This window comes from Tursiops truncatus, chromosome 14, assembly GCF_011762595.2.
Source record: "Tursiops truncatus isolate mTurTru1 chromosome 14, mTurTru1.mat.Y, whole genome shotgun sequence".
NCBI lineage: Eukaryota > Metazoa > Chordata > Mammalia > Artiodactyla > Delphinidae > Tursiops > Tursiops truncatus.
The window spans coordinates 18541109-18546188 of record NC_047047.1 but is presented as its reverse complement, the minus strand read 5'-3'; the positions used below and the strand labels follow the sequence as shown (position 1 = coordinate 18546188).

The 5080-nt window shown below is 37.1% G+C and overlaps 1 non-coding gene across 1 annotated transcript; it reads left to right on the top strand.

Annotated features, from left to right (window-relative positions):
* Positions 1–4260: 4260 nt before the first annotated feature.
* LOC117307974 (U1 spliceosomal RNA) lies at positions 4261–4424 on the top strand. The gene has a single exon (XR_004521915.1). It is a non-coding gene; the product is annotated as a U1 spliceosomal RNA (small nuclear RNA).
* The last annotated feature ends 656 nt before the right edge of the window (positions 4425–5080 follow it).

Below are 5080 nucleotides of genomic sequence, written 5' to 3'. Positions count from 1 at the left end.
CACAGCTCAAAGTAAGCAGCTGCTCAAAATAATGGCTCAAATGCAGGCAGCAGAGCCAGGTAGCAAACCAAAGCAAGAGAAGAGACCTCTGCTGCTGGTGGTTATTGTCTAGACATCCTGCTGACAGAACCACTGTTTTGGACATTCAGTGAAAAGAAGATAGGCCCCACCCAAAACACCAAGGGGTTATAAAAAAATTTATTACTCATGCAAGGAATTCCTGGGGAGAGCAGGAAGGCAAAAGCTGACTTGAGCAAGGCAGAAAGAATGGATTGGGCTTTTATGGTAGCTAGCACATGTGCATGGTCTTGGATTTTATCAGGTTTGAATTTCCTATAGGCACCAAAGGAGGAGACAGCACAAACTTTCTCATCTGCCTATTCAGATGTAGAATAAAGAGGAAGAAGAGGGCCAGGCTTAAAAGCAGCAGTCGTACATCAAAAATATGCAGTCAGACCCTTTATTCCACCCTTGAAATGTTGACCCTGTGAAAATATTACCCATCTGAAAACTAAATGAAACCCTCACCCTCATCTTCTCCCCAAATGAAAAGCAGCAAGGAATTAGTATAGATACTTAAAAACATAATTTTCTATTTAAAATTCCCTTTATATCTACATTATTTTCCTAGGATCTCTTCTCCTGTTAAAATAGAATTTGGGGGAAGCATAACCAGAATTATTCATAGCAGGAGTAAAACTTAGAGATTGTTTCTTCTAATACTTTTCTAAAACAGGTGTTGAAACTAAATCCAGAGATTTAGTCCAAATGCCCCAAGTGGAATTTTAAGTTAATCTTGTCATAAATAATTATTTAGTTAGTTAGTTTTGGGAGTATCTGGATTAATCTTCAACATCTGCATTCTCATAAAGGCAGGACCTTGTTATAATCCCTCTTTGCTTTCCTAATGTGGGCTTTAGTCTTAACTTAATAAAGTCTTTTCTTTGGGGAAATAAGTAAAGCTGTGAATTTCAGTTCATTTGGATAGAGCTTTGATTCCTCACCTAAGGCTTGATAGCAAGACAAAAGCTTGACTTGTAAATCTGTTGTGTCATTCATGACTGGGACTTGCTCCAAAGATGTCACTAACCCTGCCTCATAACAGACTTCTGTGATCACTGTTGATGGAAGATTCTTATTGCTTAGAACCTATGTTGGCTTAGACAACAAGTCTAATTTTGCCAAATCCTTTGAAGCTAGTTCTATCCCCCAAATTAAGTTCTGCTTTTTTCATTGGCTCATCTGGATTATCAACATCCCTCGGAACCAAAGCTTATCTGAGTTACAACACATTTTAATAAGTGATTTATTTTTCCAATTATCCATTCTTTGGTAAGACAGGTAATTCAGATTAGGAAAAGTACCTGAGAAAAGGAAACAACACACATTAGTGAATATAATCATCCTCCCCTCTTTCTTATCTTCTATCTCTCTGACTGTATGACTAAATAATACTCACCCTAATCTTTCTACATTTTCAGAAAAAACACCCTTTCCTCTAACCGGTTTAATCTAGTATAATTCTGAGTATTTATTATACACACAAGCTTAAATGCGGAGATTGTCGTTTAACTTTTTTCCCCATCATTTACTACAATGCCTGTAATATCATGATGTGCAATATGGAACAGCTAAGAAATCTAGGATATTGGCTTGATTAGTGGTACTGATTAGTTACCACATATATGCTCTACGTCAATGGTTCTCAGGTTAAATGTGCATAAGAATCAATTGGAAAGCTTGAAAAAAAAACAAAAAACATGGATTCCTCTTCCTCAGGTTCGGTGATTCTCATTTAGTAGGTGTCAGTAGGGTTTAAGTATTTGCATTTCTAACAAGCTCACAGTTAATCCTGATGCTGTGGTTCCAAGGACCGCTTTTTGAGTAGCTCTTTGTTCTATAAGAATATTTCTTCATTGTGTGTGGGGCTCACTCACATCCAAATCATCTGGAGTGCCCCACATCAGACCCACTGAATCAGACTATTGGAGAGACGGAACCAGGAATCTAATGATAATATTTAAAGTAATTTTTATCTACACTAACATATGAAAATTCTAAACCACTGTTTCTCATACTTTGCCATACATTATATTCACCTGGTGATGTTTAAAAACTTCTGATACCTTGCTTCTACGTATAGATACTCTGATTTAATCAGTATGAGGTGCAATCAGAGCATCAGGATTTATAAAATTTCCCCAGGTGATACTAATGTGCAGCAAAATTTGGGAACCACTGCTCTAAACAATATTTAAATCAAGCATCTGGGAAATAAAATTAGAACTTTGTTAAAGAGACTTGTTTGTTGTAATAGCCGAGCAAGATGAAAAATCCCCAAGGCATCTCAGAATTCAGATTTGGAATGAGTTAAAACTATGTCACGCCTAAAATTGCCTTGTTTATTCAGTAATTAAGAAAATAAAAATTCTCTTCATGAAGTCTAGAAGCCTCATTCTTAAAAGAAATATGTATTTATTGCTGACATTTAATGAAATCAGCCTTTTACAGAACTTTATTACACTTTGTTTTAATTGGAATTTTAGTTGATCTTGAGGCTTTCTGACACAAATCGAAAAGTCAACAAGGACAATTACAACATTGTCATGTGAGCCCCAGGATTTTATATTAATTCCCTTAATTTACTGATAGGAAAATTCAAATCTTCCACTGATGCAGAGCATGCAGAAAAAGTAAAGTGCTGGGTGATATATTTATTTTAGTGTGTGTGTGTGTGTGTGTTTGTGTGTGTGTGTATGTGTGTGTGTGTGTGTGTGTGTGTGTGTGTGCATGTTTTAGAAGCATGAGAGAGTAATACGTAGATCTCAGGAGGAATTTCCTGTCTCCAAACATTATGAAACATCTGAACAACTTACAAAAAGACATGTAAAATCTTGTATTTGTGTAGAATTCCTTTAAAATTATTATTTCATTAAAATTAACTATTTTTTTTAAAAAGAGGGATTTCATGTTTTCTATTTGGAGGAAGTGAAGTGGAACAAATAACCTTTGGGTCCAGTTGATTTCCTACAAATCTATATTTCTGTAGGCTCTATCTTCTCCCCTTTGGGTATTCAGGAGTTCTTTTTACCCCTTCCCATATTCACCCAAGCAGTTGCAGTGCTTCTAGAACTGCTGCCTCTCTCTACCTTTCAGCAATTCCTCATGCTTCAAAGTTCAGAAAATTTTGCTGGTGTAGATATAGACAGAGATAGATAGGGATTCTTTCTCTCTCTCTTTAATTACTTGATTAAAGTAATATAATGGAATCCTAATGATTGTAATAGCTATATCTAGTACCTTAGAGAAAAATAAATTCCTGAACTAAAATCAGGAAAATCAAGAGACAATGTATAGCATTAAAATAGCTAAGGATATATAGACTATCATTATAAATAGCTTTTGGTGATGGACTCATGAAAATCTTTCACTTTTCTAATAAGATAGCCTTGGAGACCTAGGAAAAGAAACTGACTTTTAAAACTGAACAAAAACATAAAACAAAAATGGACAGAAAAATGCAACATTGCTTTCTTGGAAAACATTTTACTAACTATTGTTAGGGAATGATTGACTGAAACACCCACCTTGACCAGGCACAATGATAACCACTTGCCTCAGTTGCCTCAGAGCAGGAGGTCCTGATAAGGAACATGGTACTGCTGCCATGAATTTGGGAGGGGCCAAAAGAGGGAGAAGATGACAAACTACCCAGAATCCTTTGTGCTGGAATCCATCTTGGCTGAGAGATGCACATGCCCCCCGGAAGGACCCTGAGTCAGACTATAGGCCAAGCAATATGATTGGCCAGAGACAACCAGGAAACTAACTCCATTACCATGAAACCAGAGACTGCGAGCCACATGGCAGAGCAGTTCTCCTGGGTTCCCTTACCCTACTGCTCTCTGCTGGTGGGGGAAGCCTTTCCCAATAAAGTCTCTTGCTTTGTCAGCATGTTTGTCTCCTTGGGCAATTCATTTCTGAGTGTTAGACAAGAGCCCACTCTCAGGCCCTGAAAGGGGTCCCCCTTCCTGCAATGTTATGATGAGAATGAATTTAGAGTGAGAACATTTTACCTTGTTCAAAATCAGGGACCAGTCTTTAACATGGCAAAAACATAAGAGAAGTCTTTAGAAAATATTTAATTTGGTGGTCTCATGTGGATTCTATGAGTCATTATATCTAGCAAAGCAAGAAATCTGAGAGCAGAAAAGTTTGAATAAATATGAAATAGATGATTGAATTAAAAACTTAATGGATATACGTACCTGTTGGGGGAGATACCATGATCATGAAGGTGGTTTTCCCAGAGCGAGTCTTATCCATTGCACTCTGGATGTGCTGACCCCTGCAGTTTCCCCAAATGTGGGAAACTCAACTGCATAATTTGTGGTAGTGGGGGACTGCATTCGTGCTTTCCCCTTGTGTTTAAAAAACAAACAAACAAGCAAAAACAATGGAGGGGGTAAACACATACAGAAAATGAAATAAAAAAGGCAAAATCTATATATCTATAAATATATATATATACATATAGATGTATCTAGATATAGATATATAGATATATTTACTAGCTTGAGCAAATCTCCCAGAACTCAGAAAAAAAGTAAAAATAGATTGATATAAAGTGCAAAAACTGATGTGTTAAGAATGACCATCAGCTAAAATAGTGGAGTAGGTAACTCCAAGGGACGGTCCCTTCACAGAAACATTGAAAAATCAAGCAAAAACTGTCACAGTCAACTTTATCAGAACACAGGAAACCAGTCAAAGAAAGATTTAAAGTAACAAAGTGAATGCTGAAGAAAAAGATAACTTGTAAGTGATAGAGAAACTGTGGCATTTTTACTTGCATGAACCTCAACCCCACCCTGGCTCAGCAGTGATCTTCTTCATTCCTGAGGGAGCAGGGGAAGCAGAGAGACCTTATTTATACAAAAAAATGTGTTTGTCTGTTCTGACTGCCTGAAGGACTGCCTGAAGGGGACTGGCTGCAGGGCTGAAACAAGCGCATGCCTTTGTTTCTCAAATTATGATCATTACTCCTGGGAGAAAAGCAGAAGGCATTCTTCCAAAACTT